Raw genomic sequence first — 27,857 nt, 5'->3', positions numbered from 1 at the left:
TTATCAGGTAGTAATTGAATAAAATATAAATTTTTGATAGACTGAGGAAAGTTCTCTTTTAGCGCTTTCGTTATATAAAAAAATAATTTCCTAACTGCTGCACTTAATAGTTTGTTAGCTAATGGTTAGTTCAGCAATTTTATTGCTGGTTGCAATGTTTGGTCACAAAACATCTCCTAAAGAAAGGACATTCAGATGTTCTTTTTTTCTGTTGACTCTGCAGAATGTGAGAGATGAGGTGTGGGTACAGACTAAGGGAGCAGGAGCTTTCTGCGAAGACTTTTGATGGGGTTGTGGGACCTGCAGCTTACAGGGTTCTGTTGCAGCTCCTGCATGGTACTGGAAGAGCTGGCATCCAGTGTGGGTTATTTACTCCTTAGGAATAATGCATACCATCACACTGCAGGGTACTGTATTTCAAGTGCTGCCCTTATTGACTGTTTTGTGAGAGGATATTTGATAGCAAAAGCAAAGCTAAGATTCTAATGTACAAATTACTATTTTTATATAATCTTTCTGCAGCACAAAATTGTACAGTGTTAATAAACAGGGATGACAATACAAGCTCCATGCAAGCACAGGCTGGATTAAATGTGATCCTCACCTGACAGTTGGGTAAGCAGTAGCAGGATTCAGGATAAAAGAAGATGGCATTGCAACTTTTGATTGCTACCTCCTTTTGATGTAAATGGCATCCCAGTAATGGTTGAAAAGCGGTATGATGCTATTCCAGTTAGGAGGAGAAACTAATGGTGCAGTCAATACCGTTAAAAGAAGGTTGAAATACAGTAAGAACTTTTGTTTCCCTCACTCAGAGAGTAATAGAGAAGAGGAAGACATAATGAGTAAGAGTTGCCCAAAGCTTTATAACCTCTTCAACCATCCTGAGCCACAATAAACTCTTCCTATCTTTTTTCTTGCACCTTTTATTAAAGGTGCTTGTTCCTGGGCTACCTTGCTGTTTCTGCTTTCAAGACCATCTGCTTTGCTTTCCTAGATGCTTAAGCCTTCACAATATAGCTACCATCTGTTTAAAGATAGTTGTGTTTGACTTGGAGGCTTTACTTCTTTTGGCTGCCTGGTTCCTTCCATAAAGGGATTTTGCTTTCTCTATGCTTATTTCAAAGGATATGTGCCGAACATAATCCCATCCTCAGTTTCAGTTAAGCTTCCCTGTTCACAATGGTATGAAAGAGAGGAGCTGGCGAAGAGCTGAGTTTTGAATAGCTTCAAAAAAGTGAGTGGAATTAATTTGTTTGTTTGCATTATGGTGATAATGCAGGTAGTCTTTGATGGAGTAGGAAGAGGAAGTCAGTCTGCTCGTATAAGTAAATGCGTACTGAGTTCGGTGGAACACATAGGATGTTCAGCTGCAGACTGTTAAAAGCCATCCCAAAACAGACTTCCTTCGCCATGTGAACCAGTGGAGATTGAGAAAAATGCAAGCAGTCCCTTGCCTTTATGAATATACGCATCCTACTAATCTTTACCAGGAAGGGTCTGTTTTTCTATTAAAACGTTTTCCCAAAATATCTTTTCAAGATATTTCCCCCTTAGAATAACATGTTCTTGCCTTTTTTTTTTTTAACCCCAATTGAGGAAGTGGGCAAAAACATTCACTATCAGGATTCTTTGCAAAATAGATCTAGGCACCTGATACTAAATGTGCATTTTTTAACTAATCTGTTTCCTTTCAGGAGATTCTCATGTGAGGTATTGCACTGAAGAAAATTGTGAGGGCTCTACTTGATTCAGAGAGCACGGTAAGCCCTTCACGTTTCCACACTTCATATTTTTAGTCTTTCATCTTTAGCCAAAGTCTGAAAGTTGTACTCACATCTTTCTTAAAAATCCTGGGAGGAGAGGTGGGCACAATTCCAGCATCCCTTCTAATCATGCCTCAATGTAATCTCTAGTAACATCAAAGTGGTTGGAGGATGATGACAGAAAAAAAAGAGTCAGCTAAAGTTCAGTCTCTGAATAGGCTGTGTTTGCCTTTAGATTTGTGTGTGAGGAGTGAGGGGGTGGTGGTGTCAAACTACTCACGTCGAAAAGTTAGGTTTTCCCGAAATTAAGTCCGTATATGTCTGGATAATGAACTTTTCAATAACTATTTGCCTCCATTAATGTGAGGGGAAACAGTTCATGTAGGAATTCAAGCTAGTGATTTTTATCCTTTAAATATCAGACACCTGAGTTTCACTTCTAGAAGCAATGTCTGAGTTGCTCTGTGGCAGTTTTACACAAATTTGCAGTTGATAAATCACTTGAATTGCATCTCTAGTTATAGAACTTCCCTGCTTCTGTATGGAGCCAAGTATAGGCTGTATATATTTAATTGATTTGCAGAACTAGAAGGAAACTGATGCTGGATGTCACTTGCACTAACATTTTGAAAAACAGTCACAAACCATTTACTATGTCCAGTTAGGGCAGGTAGGAGAGTACATTACCCTTGCATAAAAGCAGTAAGCCTTACTAGAAGTCCCTTTCAAGAAACGGCCAATGAATGCTGAGACCATAAGAATATAGACTTCTCCCCACATCTCTTCTATTCATTTTAACTCCTGGTGAATTATTTACACAATTCTGCTTGTTTTTGCAGAAGACTTGTTAACAAAGTTATCACTTCTAACTCTTCAACTCCTGCAAAATATTTTCTGCTGATCATTTCTTGGGTTTTTGCTGCTTTTGTGGAAGGAACATACCTATTAAAACATCATCAATGATTGCCTTGTAGATCATAGCCCAACAAAGAGCTTTCTAACTTGGACTTTTCTCTTGTCAACTATCTCTTTCCTATTACATCAGATGGTCTTCCTCCACTGAGGTATCCTGACCAATATCACAGCTAGTGTTCCCGGACATCTGGTTACTTAAAGAAATGTTATTTATCACAGGAAAGGGCTCAGGTTCAAAAGAAAGATATGTGAGGTGCCGTACTGTTGTGTTTTCTTCCCACTGTGATACTTGCCAAATTCTGATCCTCCTGATGATAAACTTATGAAAACTTTTTGCCCTTTTCTGTGTACAGATCTCAGACAGTGGAAAATATCAGGAACATTTGAGTAAGAATTAGTTTGGATGCACTAAGAATGACATATTTTGCTCTGTATAAGCCTATTACTCTAGCAATTTACAGAAAGATACAGTTTTCCACCACAGCAATTTAATTGAAATTTATTGAAAAAATTGTCTCTGAACACCTTCACCAACTTTTTGTTTCTCTCTTGAATGCAGTATCTGTGACTGAGAAAAAGCTAATAATTTCCTATTTATCATCTGCAGATTCATTTGCATGTACCCAAGTACCAGCTATATACGAATAAACTAGTCTTAATCACAGACATGAGCTGAACACAGTATGTTTTCTTTCCTCCCTAATTGCTTCTTATGGCAATTCTTTTCTTCTAATTGTTGACTTTGTAACTTGGTTTCCCTAAAAGTGCTGTAATGATCTGTTTATGTCAACTAACATAGCTGCGATGGATTAAGACTAAAGAGAATTTAACTTCAGGCCAAATGAAGGGTCTTGGAACTTTGAGCAAATCAAATAGACTTGTACTTTGTCTAATACATTCGTTATTTTACAGATGTCATTGTAGCTCAGTGATGGCTCCCTTTGTCCTTCCTCATCACACCCCTGTACAAATCAGATGTCTCATTCAACTTGTTAACGCACAAGTGCATACAAATGTGAGGTGGCTCCAAGTACAGTGTAAGCTTTTCACAGGGTACAAGCAGAGATCTGCGAGGAAGAAGGTAGTGAAAAGTGACCATTCTCAGAGCACAGATTTTTACTTATACAGAAAAAGAAAAGGCCAAAAAGGCAGCACATGACCCATGACATGCAAAGACTTTTACATAGAGAGAAATGTAAAAGATTAATGTTTAAAAACAGATGAATAAGGACTGTTGTAAAAATCTGAAATGAGAAATATGGAATAAACCCATTGAGCTCTCCCAATTATAATTTTTTAATAGCAGAACAAACCCACATTCAGTTAAACTAAAAGTTAGCTGATTAGAAAATGAAAAAGTAAATGCAAATGTAGCATCTGAAACTTACTGCCAGGGTTTGTCATGGACAATGAGAGATTAATAGCATGGCTACAAAACTAACAAGAATATGGAGTTTAACAGAAAATAAGGGAAAATACACGGAAAAAAGTGCTGATGGTTATAAAGCTATTTAATGCTGAGATCTAGAAGGAAGTCCCTTTTTGGCCATATGAAATATATGCTATTTATTTTATTATAATATTTAATGAATTTGACTAGAAGTTGTAGGGGTTTGTCCCTTCCTAGTGATTGTTAGAGAGAAGCCACTGCTCTATGTACATTATTTGTCTGACACCATGTGGCATTTCATATATCGACACATACGTGCATTGTACTAAATTGTCTACATATCTTAAGAAATTGTGTTACAGGATGGCTTCAAATTGTCTTTACAATTTATTTATGCTTTCAATTTTAAGCTTGCGAAGGTGGTGTAACCTTAAGTAGAAAAGATTTGTGAGAGAAAGCAAACTTTCTCTTCCATTTATTGCAATTTGAAAACATTTCAGCAAGCTTGGATTACTCTTAAGTGGTATGGATCGAATGTGGAGCAAACCTGTGATAACTGGTAGCTTACAGTGGATACCATAAGGGCTGTAAGAATATCCATCAACTCCAAACAAGCAATCAGATTTAACTCCTACTTGAACTATTGCTCAAACTATTTGATTTAGGTCCATAACAGTGAATTGCGATGGCATTCTTTTAAGCAAACATTAGTCCAATCAATAGTCATGGCTATAATGTACATTTAATGTTCTAAGTGTTCAGGGCTTGGCAGCTTCACTTGAAATAGATATTTTGAAATAACAGGGCAATTCAGTACTTTCCTTTTGCAAATAGCTTTTCCATGTAATTGACCACAAAGGAAAGCAAGGTCTTCTGGAGCATTCCCTTATGGAAACATTCCTTTACATTTCAAGGGTACAAAGTAGACAAAGGACAGACTCTGAACCTACAGCTTCCATTGCTTGAAGTCCATGCACTGTTTAGAAAAGCGTATTGGGAGACTGTATCCCAGTTTTACATGTTGTTGTTTAATAAGGCTTAGCATGCATTCATAAATGTTTACACTTGGTCACATACATGTAGACAATGTTAACAAAGTTGGACGTGGCCACTTTTATCTTATTTTGTATACTCTGAGTAGCTTGAACTAAAATCCTTAGGTCTTGTCAGTGAACATTAACCGGTACTGGAATTGCTGGTATTCATCCTGGCATGTGCAAGGAAAGCCTATTTCAGACTGACAAATATCTTTCTGAACTGAAAAATTAAAAATAATAGCTATTTTCTGGCAAATTTTGAAGTTTGTGTTAGGAAAGTGCAAACTTCCAGGGCCAGCTGTTACAACATTTCTTAAGTGTTAGGAAAGTTGTAAACTTCTTGTATATACATCTGTATTTCTGGTTTGGTTAAATCTCTATGCTTGATTTGTCCTGAAAATTGCAGGTTTATTCTTAGGATAGTGGAATATTGCATGATATGTATCCCATTACTCAACTATCTAAAACATTTATAAATTATAAGGAAGCATAATATTGGCATTTTTTGTTTTGTTTTATAAAAATTGTGTAGTTTACTGATGATGTTTCCTATTTGAAAGGTAATAAGATCACTTGATCGTAGCACTCATCTTTGTGCAACTTCAGAACCCATTGATCAAACTTGATCAAAACAGATGAAGAACAGAGGTATCTGGTCTTAAAGGCACTTCAAAAACAGTGAAGTTCCTACAATTTTGTAAAAATATTGTAATATTAAGGTGTACCTCCTGCCTGTCTGGGAAAACCAGGAAGGAGAGCAGTAACTCCAGTACCTTGAAGTAACAAATGGTGGTAGGAGATCACCGTGTTGTTGCATGAAAATGTTCGAAAGTGCTATTATTCAGTATTATTCTCTGATCTTTCATGTTGCAACAAACTACCAGAGGATCTTGTGATACTGTAGCATTAAGGGTTTATAACATCCAAACGAATTAAAGTTAGAGAAAAAGCTCCATCTTTTACCCATTTTCCTCTTCTTTCCTGGAGTTTTTATATCTTTTAATGTTTCCATTCTCCAAATATTTGCAGTAAAAATGTGAAAATAAGATGAAATCAGCATTCATAGGTCACAGACAAATGTTTTACTATAACATAACATAATGTAGCATAACATCTGTGCCACTGTACATATTGGATTTTAGTACCTTTTCTTGCTGCTATTTTAAGAAAATGTTAAAAATAACCAAGTCACAGAAAATAAAGTAATATACACAGCAAGGACATTTGGTTCCAAATACAGAATTTGTAGAATTCTGTTTCTATATTATTTAAGAAAGATAAGGATTTGCAGAGAGTCTTAAAATAGTAGGAACCCTATCATAGCATGTGATATACATTGAACATGGCAACAATTAGAATGGCCTTATGTCCCTCAATATCATTTGCTTGCCTTTTGGATTTGTGGTATGCCCTTTATATTACAGTCATTTGTGTTCTGAATCTAATGGTCATCAAATCATTCAATGTATGATTGAGAAAACATAATTGTTTCCAAGGTCAGTACTCTTCAATGATTCATACTTTGTTATTCTTTTTTTTGTGAGGCAAGTGCAGAAATATATGATTTCCTATGAAAGTTCTTCACATGGAGCAAAAATAAAGTACAAAATGTCATTCCTGAGTGAAGTGTTGAAGAGAAAATTCTTTTTTGTATTCAATTTGTATGGCTATAAGCTATAAAAGCCTTCTTAGATAACATGAAACTGAGAGTACTGACAATTTACACTGCAGCAAAAGGAATGGATAAAATTTTGGAATACTAACTTAGCCAGATATCCACAGAATCAAGGGTCTGGTTTAATTAAAAAATAATTGTAATTTAATCCTATCAAAAGTGGTTAGTCTTGGGGCTTATTCCATAAGAAATTGAATGAACATCAACCTTTTGAGCCAGAAGACAAACACAACCTTTTCTTCTTAATAATAGATTATAGGGGGCCATATAATTCTTAAGGAAATCAACAGTACTTCATCCACAATTTCCTACCATCTGCTAACAACATAGAGTAATAAAAACTTTGGAATTAAATGACCAAAGAGAGATTCATATGAGATTATGGGGATTTTTCACACTGTAGAGAGAGAGAATTCAACATCCAACCTCTTCACTGCAGCCTCACAAAAATAATTTCCAGTATCCTCAGGCTTGTAACAAGGAGAGTTGAAAATACAGGCTAGACAGATAGTTGTTACCTTGGCTGTGGATACTATCTGTAGTCACTTAGAAAATATACCAAGTAGACAACCTTGTAAAAGAGGCATTAATGTCAACCCCACTATTCATTCAAAATTTAAATGATGGGTAAGACTCACATTACATTTTGTAATTTTCTTTATATAACAACATTTGATTTCTTTTAGCAAGGTAAATATATTATTATTTTAATATCAACTCATATGAACTGTAGTTTGAGGTAAACCTTGAAATTAAAGAAACCCAGCAAGAGGACTGAAACTAAGAATGTACGTAATAAAGTATTTATGAATGCGTAGCAGATTTTCATAGCCCTCACTCAGTTGAGAGAAGAAGAAATAGGAAAAGATTTCTGAGGAAAAGGTCAATAAATCTGTTCACTCTGACTACCTGTAAAAATTCAAGATCCTTCTGAAGGTTTGACACTGTTTTTGAATGTGAACTCACTTGCATGTCCCAAAATTGCCTTTTGTAGATGGAAATTGTTACTAAGTAATCCTGTAGTTTTCACAGCTTGAATATACTTTTGAGGTTCACTTGAGCTCAAAAGACCTCATAGTTTGGCGAGCTGTATGCCATTGCTGTCCATTCCACTTCAGCAAAGGAAAGTGAAATATTAGGTTAAGATGATGCTTTGGGAAATAATGGTTATAAGTATAAAAGCACTCTTTGATATCAGATTTTAAGAAGTATCAGAGTTGCAAACTTGCAATCCAAGTTTCTGGACTTCAAGGTTTTAAAATGAATCGAAGATTGGGGAATAGAAAAACAATATTTGTTTACTACTCTATATTTGTCATTGTGGGAATATGATTAACTTCTAATACTATGAGTTTATTTCCTATAATAATTAAATGCTGTAAAATAAGCCTGATATTCCAGAGCTGTTAGGCTTGAAAACTAAATTGTGTCCTTCCTTGCTGTTAAAATTTTAAATGGACCTTTGCCAAACAAAGCAGCATTTGCTAACTTCTATTTCAATACTTTTTGCAAAGATACACACTGAATCCAAAAATCCTGTCCCGACACAAGGTGATGGTGTGAAAGTTTGGAAATTCCTTAATAGAATTCACAGGCCTAATTTAAAAGTATATACTCTTTTTTTCCTACTAGTCCTATTTAAATCAATGAGGAAAAAAGTTTAACTCCTGGAAAGCTGAACTTATGCCTCACCAGATGTAATTCGTACACTACGGATTCTTAGTTTCTTTCCTCCTTCATATACAACCAGATGATCATACCAACTTGTTCCAATGTTCATACGAACTTGTTGATCTGGACTTTCTAGGACATAGCACAGTCTTATTCATCCTCATGGGTAAACACGTAATGCTTGATAAGGCAGCATGCTTGAAGATATGGATTTATGAGGGAAGAATTTTTTTCATGTTAGACAGTTGAAGTAAAACAAACTCTGAGCCAATCTGGACAGTTTTCAAGCCCAACCAACATAGTTGCACATTACCCTCAAAATCAGTATCAAGAAAAGTGGCTCTGTGGCTTGGACAACAACATGTTTTAATGCTGTGAGAGTGCTGTGAGTGTGAAAGCGAGTCTATGGCTTTCACTCTATATGCATAGCTGCTGGGCATCTGTCCAGCCATTTAATTCATGAAGTGGCCTTCCCTCTGCTTCAGGTGAGGAGCTCTAATGCCTTGGTTGGAACAGGATGCATGCAATCCCAACAAAAAAATTCCAGTTGTCTGACACTTGATTTTTTGCCTTTGAATAGCAGTTGAAACACATCTCCTATTAAACAACCTTCTGTTCATTCCTCTTACCGCAGCGATGTGTTATTGAATAAACTAAACCGATGACATCACTTGAGGAGCTAAAGGTACTCAGCACGAAACCATTCAGGAAATACTCAGACTGTTGCAGAATCAGGCCCCTAATTACAAACTTATGTGCAGTGTTCTGTTTCTTTTCTGCTACTGATCTCCCATTTCAGTGGCAAATATGTTTTTTGTCAGTAACCTGCCTCTGTGACTCTAAATATGCTCTAAGGATGAATAAGGCTCCTGCAAAATGTGGGCCGAGGTGCCACAGTTGAATCTGAAGCACAACTTATATTATGAGGGTGTGGCACTTATATTATGAGGGTGTGGCAGAAACAATGTCTGTCTTGTAAAATGCTGCTGTTGTCTCTATCGATTAGGATCAATAGATTAAAAACTCATTTTTATCTTAGCCTGCAGAGTAATGGGCCTGGCAGTCTAGAGATCTGCAAGCAGCCTCTTGGGAATTATTACACAGAAAACAAATTTTTTGATAGTAAACCACAATATTCTTTTCTTGATTAAATTTCTGGATAAAATAATTCCCAAATTGTTGGTACTTTTACAAGACAGTTTCTAAGAAGCATATAAGACTGACACAAATTGATTTGCAACTGTACCTCTAGAATATCTACCCCAGAAGTTAGAAATGCCGTGTAACTAAATAATATGAATTTTAAAATAGGTGACTAATGGCTTATGATTTTGATGTAGGAAAATAGAGGGTTGGTCAGCTATTACTATATTATTTTCAACTTCACAAACACATTTTCTCTAGGAGCAGCAGCAACAGGACTGTGACTTTTCTTTTGGCTTCCTTCAGAACTGTACTGGCCCTACTTTTTACAGACTATGATTTCTGGCATAACTCTGGTAGTCTGTGCACTGAGGAGAGGAACGAGCAAAGGCTCTGTTCATTCTCCATACAATTCTACTCCCATTTACTGAGCACACGGAGTTCTGTCTAAAAGTGGGTGATATGACTGGAGATAGAGAAGAGAACTGTGGCCTGGTGTAACGTCTGCAGACGTTTATTTTTCAAGGCCTTGCATAGCGTGGGCTTGATCGTATTGAGGTTGCATTGGATTCTGTTAATGTGAATAATAGAAACTGAAGGTTCTGCCAGTTAAGAGTAGTATTTGGAAACTACATATGCTCCTCTCTTTTCCACTGTTCTCTCTCTTCTGTAAACAGATATTTGGAAGTAAAACTCCTAATAATATAAATATATATTCCTGATACCCATTATCTACTTACAGTCAGAAGCCAGGAAGTACTTCAGCTAAAGACTTCAACTAAGATGGTGCAAATATGAATACTTCAGTTCCTGTTACGTGCTGTTGACGTACTGATGGCTCTACATATGTATTGAAGTACAGATGGCTCTGCTACACATCTTACAGCAGCTGAGGAACAGCATGGCTTCAGGAGTGCTTTTAGCTGTATTGCCCCTAGTATGTTCTCTGACATGATTCCTGAGGGGTGCACACAGAGAGTTTTTCAAAGAGTACGAGATACAAAATACTGCATGAAAATTTTGTCCTGAATCCTTTCCTTGACACTGATTCTTCAAGCTCCTGTTAGAAGCTGTTAGAAGGTCCTAAGTTTTATATTCTGTCTTCTGTGATGAGATGTTATGTTGATAAAGAAATTTCTGTACACAAAGAGCAGAACACAGCTCTTCCTCTGGTTCAGTCTATCCCATGCTGCCTGTTTTGGGGAATGGAACACCTGCAGTTGACAGTTTTGTATATTTTTATCATGTTATTGCTTTATTAAGTATTTTTTAGGGATATCTTAAGCCTATTCATGTTCCTAAATCCAAGGAGTTATTGTGCAAATGGGAAAATAAGTGGCAGAAACAAAAACCTGTTTTATGAAGCAATCACCCTATTTTCATTCCAAAATTCAAAGGACTGAGACTGTCAAGGAATAAAAATATGGAGAATATGTGCTATATAAAAACCGTTTCAGAGCAGAATGTTTTTTAGGAGAGTTCATCTGTTTTTTTAAATGATTGAGCAAGGGGCAGCTGTAGACACTTAAGGGAAATACAAAAAAATATCTCTGAAAGTAATTAAAAACATTATGTTTTGACAACCTTTTCTTTAGAAAAATAGAAAATGTTTCAAAGGAACCTTCTAATTCATGAAGCAGATCCATCCTTTTTTGCTTTGTAGCCATGAGTCTTGTCAGTTCCTACTACTGAAAGTAAACAGAGTAACTCATAACAGCCTTGTCATCTTCTGTTAGTTTTCTCAGAAAAAAGGTCTGTCTGGCTTCTGCCTCTTTATTCTCTGAATTGTTTATCTGTCAGAGTGAAATGACTTCATTTAGCCATACGACATTTCAAATCAAATATTATGTCCGGTCGCCTGGTGAGTATTAGGTCAATTATTTTCCAGTGTGTGCTGTCTACTTGATATGCATCTGTCCATTATCCTAGAAAAAGCTTTAATTTTAATTTGGAAACTCTGTATCTAAAAATGTTACCCTGACCACTCACTTTCATTAAAATTACTTATCACTGGGGGCATAGAATGGCCTGTTTTCTTCCATGACAGTTGCATTTCACTGGTGAATGATCAGTAGGTATCACTTTGTATTTCTCACCTAAGCTTGAGAGTTTTTAAAAATGAGTCATTTTAAAAACATAATGGGAATATGGGACAAGATCACATTTACACATACGTGAAGCTAAGCTTCCAGAGTTGCCTTTCTGTCCTAACAAATATTCCACCTATCTTCTACATGGGGCTCTTGCCGTCACTCAGCTGCTTACAGGCTATGGTCCAAAATTACCTCTTTTTTATTGCCATAGAAGCCTTGCGTTTCAGTGCCAGTAAAATGCCAATCTGTCTGATAGAGGTTTCAGGTTCATTCACCTCGATTATAAGCCCATAGTTTATTCTAAATAAACTTTCAGTTAAAAACATTGAACATGTATTTTTGTCTGATAGGCCATTATTAGATAATTATAACTATATTACTATATAGTATGACTGTAATTTAATACCATTAGATCTTGTTCCAGTTCCATGTCTCTGCTTTCTCCTATGAGCACATAAAAAGTCTTAATTTAAATTTTAGATTTTCTGGTATTTCTCTGTTTTAAAGGGCTAGAGAAAAACTAACCCAGAAATTTTTATTTAACCTATTTGGGTCCTTTTACACATAGATTGGCAAATTAAAGATAATTTCTTAAGTTCTGCAGTCACATGTTAGTTCAAAACAAAACAAGACGAAACGGTATCATTGTCAAATTTAAACCTTGTATAAGTCCCACTAGCCTTTCTGGCTTGGTATTAAATAAATAGTGATAGGGTTTTGTGTTTCTGCAGTGCCTTTCATCCCAGAGACCTTAACAAAACCGGATAAATACACACAGCAAGCTCCTCAATTTAGCAGATGCTACTGAGAGCTTTGACAGCAGAGTGTGAGTTCTGTTACACTAGGACTAGGATTAGCTCTTGCACCAAATAGAGCATCCCTTTACAGACTGAATATGCAAAGATCCTAACACATAAACTAGAATTAAAAATGCTGAAAGCCATAAAGTTAAAGGACTGAATTTACTGAGTATCCTTCAATGTGACTGCCCAGGTTTTATATATTTCATCCTGTATTGTATCCAGTGTCAAAGTACGCTTACTTGGAACAGTGTGTCTTAAACTGAGCTAAAACTCTTGATGTCCAAAATACAAATCAACAATATACAATTTTGGAAAAAGCATAGTCAGTCTAAGAGGGAAAAGGAATGAACTGGAACACAGGCATAAACGGATTCAGCAGAACCAGTGAGAAAGTTCAGCGTTTTCCTGAAGTGATCATGCTGAAGGTCCCATGACCTCCCAAGCAGCTACTTAAACTTTGTGTGTGCGTATGCATGGTCCAGGTTCACCTAAATGCAGATCCAGGCTGAAATTTTCCATTATGAATCTTGCCTGGTGTCCCCACTTATGAAAATGGGCAGATCCTAACTATGTACAACTCTTGTCTAGGAGGCTCCTAGGACACTTTAGAGAATAAATAATATTTTTATCTGAAAATGATTCAAGTTCAGACAGCTGTGTGTAGAGGTTCCCAGCCTATTCCTGAGAGAGCAATAAAAGTGAGAGGAGTTCCTTGTAAATTATTATTACATACTGTTAATAAATTCCAGGCCACAGCAATAAGAGATAGTATATATTTCAGCAGTTATGGGCTGGGGCACATGAATAAGAAAACCGTGTCCAGAGTGAAACAGTAAACAGCTTTATTACAGCTCTGAATCTCACTCAATGATAGTTGATGTATGGCCACAGAAGTTGTTTTTAAGAGAGAGAGTGCTGGACAGGAGCTAGGAACGATCCTCGGCTATTTTCAAGAAATTCCATGGCTGTTTGATTTCCATGTAAACAACTATTAAAGATGAATTGCAAGACTGTAGCTTCTATGATACCCTCAAGACTGACAAAATTCAGAGCCTTCGATGTCTACAGTGCAGTTCTACTGGGACTAGCAATGGCAGAAACTGGATTAAAAACGTGGTGTAGAATTAGATGAAGTAATATGCCTTAGCTTTACAGTGGTATATCCCTTCCTGCAACCCCTGCAGAAGACGGTATCTATTTATTTTCTGATGTTAACCCTTGCCTGACAGAGCAGAAACATCTGGCTTAGCACTGCAGGGCAACCCTAAATGGCGCAAGGCTCCATTCTGAGCTTTGTGAATGAGCCCATACATTGTGATTGTCAGAAAAAAATTGTGCCAATACATCTACAACAATAAACACTGCAGAAGAAACTCTACTCGTCCCTTTACTTTGTCTTCTAAATCTGACAGGAGTGTCACAAACAAGTGGAAGGCCCATTTCCCACATTGCCTGGCCAGCATGTCTGTAAAGTGACTTGGAAATAGCACCTTTGAATGTATTTTAGTATTCCTTGTTCTCTCTGCAGAGGCTGCCAGCCAGTTTACAAGTAATGCCAGCTGAGGACACGTTTTTGATATTTTTTACTTGTCTCTACAAACAAAAGTAATTGTGCATTGATTTGTTTATATTTTGCTATGTCAAATTTGTAACAAGCCATGCCATTGTTATGGAGTAGAGATGTCACCTTCGCTTTTCAGCTACAAGCAATTGCTGCCTTAAGGTAAAGAAGGCTTTCTGTTCCTTCTGTTCTGTCCTAGATGGTCCTAGGCTGGAAGGCTGCAATACAGGATGAGACCACAGAACCCTTGTTTTCTGTTAAGAAAACATTTCCATGAATAGATGAGACTCATGCCCCCAAGGTCACTATTTTGGCAAAGAACATTTTAAAGGAAATATGTGAGAAATTATGCTTATTCTAGAAGAAATGACAGGAAATGTATAACTTTATTATATTTCTTAAATACTGATATCGAAAAAGCATAATATTTTAAAACTGGACTTTAGGAATATCCTGGACTGGAAGAGAACTTAACCATTGATTTGGAAGAAACAAAAAAAAGCAAGGAGATTTGAACCGCTAAAGTAGCAAGACACAAAAGAAGGCAAAACTAAGAATAGCCCTGGCAGCACTCTACGTGCAGATTTTGTGGGGCATAAGGCCTTCTGAACCACCTTTTGGAAGGCAGCTGAAGCTCTTGTCGCTTTCCAGCATTTGTCCTTTTGCTCAGAGATACTACAGAGCAGTCAAGAATTTCCTTCAAGACGGCCGCTGAGCGAATTTGTCCTCTTTGTCTGGTGCTGAAAATGTTGTTATATCTAGTCTGTACTGCTGTGGTTTGGTATTACATTTTTGACTTCTGAACTAGATTTTTCAGTCTGCAGTCTGATCACTTTAGCAGAGTTTATTTTGTGAAACTGGCATTTTTATGCCTCTTTTGGGCAGCAGAATTTTTCACTTCCTAGAGTCTGAAACTGCTGTCAAAGCTTCCTTCAAGTGTCCCTGGCAGTGAAAGCATAAGGATTAATTTATGAATTTTTGACTAGTATTAAATACTCAACCTTATAGGAAATGTTTCAAATATGTGAAAATATATCTCTCTGACAGACCATATGAAAAAATATTTATATCCTTTTCCTAACCTTTGTGTACTTGTCAGTTTGCCACGTGGTCACCTAAGGACAGGGACTGGCCATTTGTGAATTTCTGGAAAGAATCTAACATAACACACTTGTTGCTGAAAACAAATGATCTAGCACTGTATAGCATTTATAGTGCTGCTTTATTTTTTAAATAGTATGTTAGTCTCATATTCAAATTCTTCAATCATAAAAGTAATCTAGATAATTTATCATTGTCTTCTTGTTAGCTTGATATATGTGTATTTTTTATATACATGTATGCATGTGTGTGTGTGCGCGCAAATGTGTATTTTTATCTTTATATCTGTATAAGTAATACAAATATATTTACCGTCTCTCCTTATGGTAAATCTCAAAGTGCATTACAGGCTATAGATCCTCTCCTTTTCTGCTGAAATCGCTGCCTCACTAAAATGTTTAACAACTAAAATGTTTAACAATGTTTATAGAAGTAGAGTAAGGCAGAGCAGACAGTTTTGAGAGCACCACAAGATTATACTTAAAACACTGTCACATAACACATATCTTTTATACAGCACGTGAATTCATATGCACTTCCCATCTTACTGCAATGCAAATCATTTGGCAATACTACATCTGTGGAGCAGAAATGTCCGTGGAAGTTCTCGGAGATTCTTCTTTCCTTTGGGACAACATTATTTATGATCTGTGGTTCATGTACATTTACTTCCAAGATTCTGCTTTTTAATTCCTTCAGAGATCATTCTTAGTGCTTCTGTCAGATGTTGAGATCAATTCTGTGCATGCTGGGAAGGCAAGATACTGGAACTGCAATCTGCTGTTGTCCCTGAAAGGAGAATTTTGCCTCAACTGAAGAACTTGTCACTGCCAGTGAAGGAGAACAAGTATTATGAAATAATGTAACTTGTACCTGTAGCTATTCTTTCATAGTTAGAATGTAATTTAAGCTGAAAGCAATGGTCAGAATTATCAGAAGCTTTTCTCTGCATCCACCAGTCAGGGACAGACTCATTCCCTGGAGGCAGCTTTCTCTGTTTTGTTGGCTTTATCCAGGTGTGTACGAAAGAGGTATTCTTTGACCTTTCCCAGGTTGCATCTTGCAGCCTGATTTATTGTCATGGTTTAACCTCAGGAAGGAAATTAACTCTACCCCTGCCGAAACCAGGACATTTATGAACGGGGTAATTCTTCTCCAAGTCAATTCACTTGTACAAAGATAGCGCATCCACAAAATCAGTGGAATTATTATTGTTAGAAATGCCCCTCTACTATGGCTACCTGCAATAGAGAAAAGATAGGTCAGTTCCAAGTCGTCTTTGAGATAAAGCTTAATGCTACCCCAGTCCCTTGTGTTACGTCTTTACTGAGTGCAAATAAGCTTTACCAGATGATCTTGGACAAAATGCAGGAGAAATTCTTTTACAGACTACACAAGCTGTAATAGCTTTGCTGAAGTGACTGGCTGGAAGTAATGAAGGGTTTTTTTCTAATCAGCAGCATTTAAAAAGATATTTTGTATATATAAAATTAAAAAATTAAGATTCTTGGTCACACTAGACAGTTTACTTATGTCTACCAAGGTATAATCATACAAGGTACTAAGATTTATCTGTGTGCATCTGTGCAAATTCAAGTACACAAATCCACAGCCAGTTCTCATAACACTCCTTTCTGATAAGCCATGCACCACCCTCTCTAGACCATTTCTTGCCAACAATAGATAGGCATTCAGCTTTCATTCTGCTTGCAAGTTTATTGCATGCTTGTTATTGGCCAGACTTGGGTCCCGAGGTGATTCTGCTCTCCTTAGGTGAGTCTCTTTGTAAAAATCAATCTCCATCATGACACATGAGCTGTGTAGTAAAAAACACCCACTAGGAAACAATCTCTTTCCCTACTGCCTCCTTGAGAATTCAGCATTGTTGTAAATCCATCTGAGAAGCCGTGGTAATGGAAATGTTAACAGAAACCAGACAGCAGTGTTTAGAGAGCTATTATGAAATTTAGTTTCTGTTCACAGAGTTCTCAGAAAAAACAAAACTTCCAGTTGCTGAAACTGCAGTCTGAAGGGGGTGAATGTTTACCAGATTCTTTGTTGCCAGCCAAAGAATCCATAGAAAGCATACTCCATCATATGTTTACGTAGCAAATCACATCCGCATACAAATGCTGCTTTCATCAGTTGAACTCCAATGGAGACACTCAGCTGAAAAGGCTTGAGCTAAAGCATATTGAAGTCAGTGGAAATTTTCACATGGACTGCAGCAGGCTTTCTTTCAATCAAGATTCTAGCTCCACCTTTACCAGTTAAGTTAAAGAAGTAACTCCATAAGCTATAAGCTCATAGCAGATTACTAACTGTGCCAGACTCAGTCTCGTGAGATGATTATCCATTATCATGCTGCAGTAAAACAATGGTGAATATTGCACATTTTCTGTTGATAAAATCTTATGACTGCATTCACTGTAGAATAAGCCTAGGCATATTTAAATTACTCCATAGAGATGAAGGGTCCTCTTAATATGCACCAGCTGTCCTGCTTAGAAAGGATGGTTTGGTTGGGCTTCAAAGGACATATGGATTATTAACCAGGCCTGTGGCAATTTATTTCATAAAGATATATTTTTTGGAGCTCTACTATACAAGGGCAAGCAATGTAAACGGTTAGGGTATGGCCTGCAGTTCAGCTCCTACGTGTCTTCTGTATTTTTTTGGAGTCTGGTTTGGGATGGCAATTTGAACAAGGAAATTACTTCAACTGATAGTGAAGAGCAGCAGCCTCTGTACAGTCTTGTGCTGAGTTCCTGTGATGTGTATTTCTTGCCTTTCTCTGTAGTGATCCTGGAAGGTTTTTTTTTTCCAGTTTGAGCCATGAGTATTTTACTACATGTAAGTCAACAAATCATAGAATCATAGAATGGTTTGGGTTGGAAGGCACCTTTAAAGATCATCTAGTCCAACCCCCCTACCATGGCCAGGGACATCTTTCACTAGATCAGGTTGCTCAGAGCGCTGTCCAACCTGACCTTGAACACTTCCAGGGATGGGGCATCTGCAACTCCTCTGCGTAACCTGTTCCAGTGTATGTAATACATATCTTTTTGATGACTGAATGGGTAAACAGAGATTGCTTGGATCCTAAGATCAATGAATCTGTGGCAGTACAGACTTCAGGGCAAGTCAACAGAAAGTGCTGAGAGCTGTTGGCTGACCCAAGCAGTTAGTGGTGTTACTGGGCTACCATCTATTTACTGATACTGTTATTCAAACCTTCTCACTGTGTCCATAGGAAATTCTCACCTTCATACATGTATGAAATGACATGTCAGGGCAATGCATAAAGAAATGTAGGTTCATATCCAAAGGACTGGATCAGAGAAGACTGAGGAGGGCAATGGAAAATGCTTCTCTTTTCCTAAGAATTTGTGAGATTTTAAAAGATTTTTTTCATCTTTAAAGATTAGCAAAAGTCAGTTGTGAGAACTTCTGAAAATAAAAAATCTTTCTGCAGCTAGCTCAAGTCAAAGGACGTGCTTCTTTTAAACAGCTTATCTTTTGAATATATGAGTAATTCAAATTCAGACAAAGTATAACATAGTGACAGAGTGTTTCTACCTATAAAATTGTTTTAAATCCTTGTAGGTATAAAAGACAGACATAGAACATGAGCAGAAAAACAGTCTGCTGACAGGCTACTTGGGGCTGAACTTTGCTCACAGCATGCTCTAGGGAACGTGATGACACACACTGACCTTAGTCACAGAAAAACATAGAATACATTTTTTCAAAACAAGAAGTAATGGTAGCTCTGCTGTCAGTTTCTACAAATCTGGGAACAGAAGCTGTGAACCAGCCTTCTGTCAAAACAATCTCCTAATAAGCCACAAAGTGCATGGTTTTTTATTATTCCATTTTAAATATTCACTTAACTTTTTAGCCTACCAAATTTGACACAGTACTTGGACTTTCTCTAGGCCTCCATTTTCTGTGCCATTTCACTTTTCTTCAAAGCGTGAAAACTAAATTATAAATATAAGCTTCTACCTCACAGCTTAGGTAAAATAAAGGATAGAACTGAATCCAGAACCTGGGATCATACTCCCCTGAAACTGAAATCTTGAAGTAAAACCCGATCCAATTTTATAAGATGGCTTTCTTTTTCCTTAAATTAGGCTTGTTTTGAATATCTGCTTTTTATTTCAGGTCAGAAGTGAGGTTGGGCGCTGGATTTAAAAAATCTTAGTCCACATCTGAGTTTTGTCACTGACCTAGCACAGGGTGGCATGTCAGTTCAGATATTTCAATCAGGTTCCCCTAGTTAGGTTCAGAGAGTTGTCTTATAAATCTATTATTCATGTCTTTTGCACCCAGAGACCAGTTTAGATAGGAGATCGCTCCCTAAAAAAGTTGTTGGGGAAACAAAACACATTGTATAACAGGATTAGGATCACTTTGAAAGTTTGAGCTGTTAGTTAGCAGTTACTTAAAAATAACCTTGTGGACTTGTAATTGAAAATTCCAGTTCTATTTTTAACAGTAGGGGTTGCTGTAGGAAAAGAGAACAAAGCACACAAAGCAAACTGAATTCACAGGAGCAGCACATTAGTGAAGCAAAAGGCCAGCCAGAATGCTTTACCTAGAACTACTTAAAAAAGGACTGATTGCACTTTTTGTGATTTAAAATTTGAGATTATGGCCTTTTCCAGTTAGTTCTGATTAATTACTTGTTAAAAATAATTAAAAAATTTTGCATTTTGATTTTTTTGTCTTATTATAAAATTACCAATAAGAATTAAACCTTCCTCCTCTCACTAAAATTTACGTTGATACTCTGTCTGCATGAAAACTGAATCACAGACATATATGCACTTCTCCTGCTGAACTGTCAGAACAGATCAGAAACAAAGGATAGGATTTATATTAAATATTCATGGTGCACTGCCTACCCTTGTGTCTAGATAGCAGATACTGACGGCAAAGCTCAGAAAGTCCCTTTAGGTACCTGTTTAGCATGTTGAGTTAGTAGCTAGATATGGCTGGATGATGCCAGCGCTTTCCAATCTGCTGATATCGTTTATTCATTTGTGTTGCAGTAGTTCCAAGACCCTGATCAGAGAGAACGCAGTGTGCATATACTATATGCACAGCAAAAAGCAATGTCTGTCCCATAAGCCTCTGCCCTTGATATTGAGGTCGTTGGTACTGAGATAAACACTGCAGCACCTGAGGAGCAGCACAGCACAGGAGAAAAATAAGCACGTTTATTAAATTTGGGATCTAAGAGCAAGTGGCTGGAGGGATTGCAAGGAGGCTGTGGTGGAAGCAGCTTTGGTTGGACAAGATGGCAAAAGAACCCACAGCTGTGCTAGTGCCAAGTGTCACCTAATGCAAGAGCATGCTCCGCTCCAGCCAGTGCTAAGCGGGGCCCCCCCAGCCACTCTTTTAATCTGGGCTTTTTCTTTCGAGTGTTTTCCCTCCCTCACTTAAATTACAGTTCAGAACTTCAGAAGAGAAAAACTGTTGCCTTCTGATGTTTGGCAGGTTTAGGTGAAGGATATGTGGTGTCAAACAGGCCTGTAGAGGAGCGCCGCGTGAGTGAGCACAAGCTGACAACCTGCTGAAAGCCCAGGGGCTAGGGTTTCCTTGTACATTGTGCTCAGCTTATAGCGTCGTTAGTATTCCATCTATCTGCTAACGGGGAAGGACAGAGAGCTTCATTTCTCACTCTAGCTGTGGAGGTATATAGAAGTCAGGATCTCAGCTGTTATTTCTTACCTAACAATATTGTAATACTGTCAGCAATGAGAGCTCTCGGTTTGCTGAGCATAAATAATTCACTGCAATATGAAAGCTTTATAGAAAAAGCAACAATTTGAAGTGAACCAAGATGCCTTATAAGGACATAATTGTAAGCACCAGAGCCTCAGCCTGCTCCCAGATCAGAGTACTAGATCCATCTGACTGCCAAACTGCAGCAATGACTCAGTAAAGCTACAGATTCCAAGGATTTCATCAAGCTAATAAAAAGTTAGGAATATAGCAGAAAGATGCCTTCTTTGATATATCTAATTGGAGATTTAAGCAGTGATATCTGATGAGGAGTAGTCAGAGGTGATGAAGTGAAAATTGCAACATAGTTAGAAGTCATTTGAAGGTCTCTTTTTATGGCATGAGAAATTTTACTATGCTGAGAAGTTACTGAAGGTTACTGTAAGGTCGTTTTGTACCATTCCTAAGCTATGCTTAAAACTGTATAAAGTTTATATATGTGGTGTTCAGGGTCCAGAATAAGTGAGTGAATGAATCAGTTCATTGTTGTATGGGAGTACTTTCCAGTTGTTCCTAACCCATGCTATGCAAATTTAGAGAAGTGAGAAGGTAAGCATGGTTTAATTACTAATGCCTTTTTTCATGTTTTTGGTGCTGTTAAGGTGTGAGGTATTGTCTTCAGAAGTAATTACAATAAATATTTACTAGGAACAGATAAAAAATATGTAATTTATTGGAAAGCAAAAGAGGGCCAAGTCCCAACCCAGGGTGCAAACAGTAATAGCACTGGCAGATTAGCAATGAAAGATCTCATCAGTTAAATTTGTAATAATATTGATAGCAAAAAGGATCAACAAGTATTGCAATAGTAACAAATATTTTGTCCAAAGGGTTAAAGATGTGATGGGGGCTTGTGGATGGGATTGAATTCTTACTCTAACCTTTCATGGGTCTGTTCTTTCAGGGGTATCTTGGCACGCTCATGGTAGAGGAAATGAGATTTTTTCTCCTTTATATCTTTAGGTTATGCAACCCCCACCTATCTCGTGCTCCTCATAGCACCCACAGATTGCCACTAGTTCCACGCATGCAGCAGCATCGTCCTGCCTTGCACTCTGCTGAGGGGAGGAGCACCTCTAGCTGAGGTGCAGAGCAGAGCTGCCTCTTGCTTCTCATCCTTTTTGTTCAGGCAGCACTAGGAGACCTGATGAAGTAGAAGCATTAATACAGAATGGGGTGGAAGACTAGCACCGCAGGTCAATTGTTAGCATTAGCACGTCATAGTTTTGATTTGATTCTGCATACCTTTAGATACTACTTCTGCATTATCTGTAGGTTATACTCCACAACATCTGCAACCACAAAAAGTACGTAGATAGAATAAGAGGGAATCTTTATGTGAATTAGGACACGTAAGAATTGTTTTCAAATGAAAGAACAGGATTTTTTTTTTCTGTTTACTGAAGTCATGCAGCCCTGATATTATTCTAAATTCTGGCTATGTGTAAAAGAATGTAGTATGGCATAAAGTCTGACAGAGCTGAGATACTGACTGCCAGCCTACAGTGAAGCTCCTTGTTCCGGTGAGTTTCTCCTGGTATATTTTGAAATACTGCATATGGAAACCAATGTTTTGTACTTATTAACAGCTCTGTTGCACATCAGCCTTTGCTTATGGCTTGATTTTTTCAACACTGCAGTGAGACTGTGCCTCTATTGATAGGGTCGAAGTTCAGGTCATTCTCAAGCTCAGCTAAGTCATTTATATCACACCTGCCTTGGTTTAGAACTGGGAAATACTGCTGGATCCTGCAGTATGAGGTGCCTCCTGCCATCATTGGCTCTCCTAAACCAGGTTCTTCTGCAATAAGTTTGGAACTCCGCCATGAGCCACTAGATTTGATCACAGGCAATTTACCACAACAGTCATTGAGTCCCTTGCTCCTGGCTCTTGGCTTCTGGACTTTGTGCATTTTCGGTTTGCTGTAGTCTGAAAACAGACGATGCCTGGAAGGGAACACAAGACAGAAACCTGTATCAGAAAGACTCAGTTTTGCATAATGTAGAATAAATTAGAGTACATTCCCATGCTATGTTTGATTTTAGAAGCATAATGTGGACACCTGTGCTGTGGGCTGCAAGATATATTTGAGTAGGTTGCTCAAGGTTTTAATCCAGATCTGCTATGATCTTTTGAGTAAATCCTGTAATTAGTTTTCATGTAAAATCATACATAAGTATATACATAATTATTCCTTCTAACACATTTTACTCACTATCTTGAAAGACGTAACTCCCTCTGAGGAACAGGGAGTTGGACTTGATGATCTTTATGGGTCCCTTCCAACTTGAGATATTCTATGATTCTAATTTTCTGGAGTCCAAAGGAGCTGTGTCTGAAAACAATTCTGAGGTCCAGATTGTGAAGAGCATTTGTTTGCCTTGTTTTGTTTAGGCCTAATAAAATGGAAGAAGCAATATATTTGTATATTCATATAGACATAAAAGTTGAAGGTGCCCTGCTCTTTGGCAAAGTGTAATATATCTCACTAGCTTCCCTGGCAGCTACTGTCAGTTTTCCAGCATGGTGATATACTATGGAAGAGTCTTGAGTGGGTGGGAGGAGTGAGGAGTGTGCTTGGGAGTATAAGTGGTAAATTGAAGTGGCTGGATTGCATTAAGAAAAAAGGGAGCAAATCAGTGGGGAGACCAGGGGCTGCAACAAGTCATGCTATTCTTGTAAAGAGATGAAGGGAGCAGAGAGGTAATATCAGACCTCAGCAGATTCAGACTCAGCTCTGTGCCAGAGAAAGTCTGCATGAGACCGTAAGGAAAAAAGTCTATCAGGACTGTTTCTTCTGCTTTCCTCCTTGCCCCCTCAAGAAGTCTTCATTGCAGCTGTGCTTGATGGTGTGGACCTGGTAGGCAGTACCGAGCTGCTGTTTCTGCCACTGCAGGTCCCCAAGACAAATATTTAAGCAGGAAGAATGGAAATGAAATGGATAACCTCCTCCTTGCTATGCATCACTTCTCATGAGCTCTCCCTCCACCAAGAGACAGATCTCACTGTTTGGGAGTCCTTATTACTGGTGCTGTCCATACATGTTATTAAAGAAACCCTTCTCCCTTTCTAAAACTAGCAGTGGAAGTTGAAAAGGAAGTAAGAGAAAAGGAAGAGTAAAAAGATGTGCCCAGATTCCCACAACAGACCAAAGACAGAGCAGAGAATATCTTGCTTTTTCCAAGGCTCTGTATACTGTTGACTCACAAATTCTCTCAAATGCCTCCTTTCAAGCAGTAGTAGAACCTAAAAAGAAATATAACTGCTGAGAGATTGAAAGATTACCTTTACAACAGTACTCAGGTCCCATTATGAAAGGTACTATATGAGAATATAAAGGGCCTAAACATTTTTCCCACACTGATAATAGCAATTCATGAATTTGAAAGAACCATTTTTTGTTAATTTACTTACTTGACCCTGTACCCAGTAAGGCAAATTCACAAGTATTTAAAGTTCTTCCATACAAGGATTGAATTCCTTTGAAATTAAATGATACAAAAATATGAAAACAGTCTTCAGTTGTTCATTCTTATTTTTTTTAATATAGGTTTAGTCAGTAAATTGGCTACCAGTTGAAGGCAATGGTTTCCATACTACGATTTGTGGTGTATTTAAAACAGATGGAAGCATCTCAAAGCCTGCTTTGTCCAAAGCCAAGAACATTTTTTCGGCAAGAAGTCTGAACTTGTCGCCACATAAACAAAATGAGTAATTTAACTTAGTGTCTACATATTTTGGATTGGCAAAAACTGCTGAAAAAAAGCAAAGCCAGAGAGCAGACTCTATGAAAATAGGAAAAGAGAAAGCAAGAGAAAGAGAGAGATACACACACACATGCGTGCACCACAGACACAAATACACACATCCTGGCAGCTGTTCAACCTCAAGTGTTTGTGTTGTGAGACTCTAAGCAAGTAGCAGGGTGTTTTGGTCCATCTGGAAAATTTCTTACACTTTTTATTCCATGAGTTTAGGCACCAGTCTAAATATTGAAGAAAGCATATTTGGATGCTTTCTATTGGCTAGCCTTAATAATCAAATTAAGCCTTACATTTTCTTCAAGTTTGTTTATGATGTACAGATTCAGTGAGATGCTTGCCAAAAATTCAAATGTGTTCTAGAACTGTAAAATGTAGAAAGGTAAAGAGAGTAGATAATAATCTGAACAGCTGTATAGGTCTATATTGGTGTGGAAGGGGCCAAAGATGCTTAAAAAAGAGTGTCTTTATGGTAAGTTTATTATCATGCTCTTATTGTGTATGCCATAGAGGCCAATTTCATTTTGGACTGACTAAGACTCACACACTGAGCCGTTTGGTCCTGAACTTTACCCACATGATTTTGTTGTAGAGAGTATCAGGGGGTATTTTCAAATCTGCAGTTTCTGGAGACATTGAAGTTTTGTCCTAGAAGCGCTCATGGATGCGGACTGAGCATGGGAGTAGACACAAAAAGTTGTGCATAAGTCTGACCCTGTCATTGATGTCCTTCGGCGTTCTTGGTGTTGCTGAGCTGTATAGGTATAATTCGCCACTGTTGTTTCCTTACCTGGGGTAGAGTGGCTAGTTAAAGTGTACGTTGGACTGTTTGCTTAAATGTCTTCTAACTTTGCTTAATTGTTCCTCCAGCAAAATTGGTGATGGTGACATTAAATGAGAAATTATTATGGAAAGGTCAGGCATGGCATCAGAAACAAACTGATGCCTTTTGTGAGATTTCAAAGCCTATATGTGAGCAATACAAGATTCAATAACAGTCTGGACAGGAAAGTGAGTTCTAAATGTCATTGACAAAAACATAATAAATTTCTGACTAAAAAAAAGCTAGGACAGTCCAGGAGTGCTGCTGTTCGGTTGTACTATATTCTTAACTGCAGAATTGTTTTTTACTACATATCTCACAATTTGAGAACTATGGGGCACACGATGAAATTGTCAGTACATTTGTGAACAAGCAAAAATGTTTTTTCAGAGAATGAATAATTAAATTATGGAACTTACTAATACTTCGGAAGCAGAACTATTCTAGATCCAGAAAAAGGACAGCAAAATTCATTTCTGATAGCAGATATTAAACACCGCAAAAAAATCTAGTCAGGTCAGCAAAGGCAAAGTCCAGTTTAGGCATCTTAATCAGACATGGAATAGCATTTGTCTGCAGTGAGAACATGGTGGAAGATGATTCAGAACTGATTTACTCATGGTGAACTCGATTCAATGGCCGAGACTACCTATTAGAGAGAAAGCTCAGTGCTTGGTTTTGATAAGAAACAGAACCATTAACGGCACCTTGAGTGGTAATTGAATTTGTATTGCTGACGAGATTTTAGAGGGATGTGACAAATGGCCTCCAGCACAGGATCTGACAGGATCTGTCTGACCTCTGTAAGAGGCATCCATAAGAGACAGCAGCTACAGAGGCACTATGAAAGAGATCCAGGACTTCCTGCCACACGTTAAGCGGGTGATGGACATGTGCCCAAGCAGCATTTTGATTCTGTTTTGGAGTCAGATGCAGGTGCACATCCCATCGTTCACAGCCCTGGATTTCCTTCAGAATTAAATCTAGATGTGCAACAGAGAAAAGCTTCATTTCAGTCTGGACAGGTACCTGATTTGGACAGATGGGGAAGTGATACCCTGAGATACACGGCAGAGTGCCACTGCTCTGCATTTTAGATAGCCTATGAGAGGCAGAAATTGGCAGAAATAAAGCAGTTATCTGAGCAATTAAATCTTGCAACCAAGAAAACCTCTGTCTAAGAAAAAACTAAATGGGGCATGCATCTGGCACAACATCAGTGGTATATTTAAATTTTTTGTCACAATTATCAAGACTTCCTGTCAGGACCATTTGTGATTGTTATACATAGCAAATTCTGCACCTAGATATTTTCATGGATTTCTTATATGACTGAGATGCATTTTCTGAGTGGATGGGGGTGTTGAGATGTAGTCATGATTGTCACACAGGTCTTTCACTATTTCATACTTTACTTGTTGGGCCCAGTAGTCCAGGAAATCACCACAAACACAGAAGGCAAACTCAGACTGTGGGGTACAGTTTGAATCACTGATTTTTTTACTTCCTACGACATCTCCTTTTCTCTGCTAGCATTTTATTAGCAAAAATAGGCCAAATTTTTCTTTTGTGTAGCTCTGTTAAAGTCAGTGAACTCAGAAATACGGACTTCTGTGACTGTGCACTTTTTTGAAATTTGCCAGATTATCAGAAAACAATCTTTGAATATTATGGAATGAAAAAGAGCTATCAAAACTCCTGGGATTTTAATTTGGTTTGCCGAAAAGCATTCAACAAACATATATTTGTAGAAAACGTTGTGTCTTTCTCAGTAATGTATTTTCTTCTAAAATGTAATATAATGAAACATATGCCAATAGATAACCAAGCACAAGGGCAATTTAAATGTGACTTCATGACTGAGAAAAATGTGGCACTTCATGTCCAAAACAAACAGTTGAGGAAGCACCACGAGCTCTAAAGTCATATTTAAAAACTAATGCGCAGGGGGGGTTTATTTTATTTCTGGCTCAATTTCAATAAAATATATCAAATATACTTAGAAGGATAGTAATTTCATTTTATTGAAATCCATTATTTTATTAAAGGCATTATCTCAAAACTGTAGTAAAATTTACAGCTCATTTAATGGCTATGAAGGTAATAAATTCTTCAGAATACACCAAAGCTTTAAAGAGTTATGCCAGTACTTTCTGCAGAGAGGAGATGGGATGGAATAGGGACATATCACAACTTTTTTCCTCATCCCTGTATTTCTGATGTTCAAAATGATACTTTTGAAGTAGCTGCGTATGAAACCGGCATATGAAGACTTGTGATTTCAGGCTCCATTCAGCTTACTGAATGCTCTGCTTGTAGATTTG

The sequence above is a fragment of the Aptenodytes forsteri genome, unplaced genomic scaffold (assembly GCF_000699145.1).
Source record: "Aptenodytes forsteri isolate BGI_AS27 unplaced genomic scaffold, ASM69914v1 Scaffold342, whole genome shotgun sequence".
Taxonomy (NCBI): domain Eukaryota; kingdom Metazoa; phylum Chordata; class Aves; order Sphenisciformes; family Spheniscidae; genus Aptenodytes; species Aptenodytes forsteri.
This window is presented reverse-complemented; position numbering follows the sequence as displayed.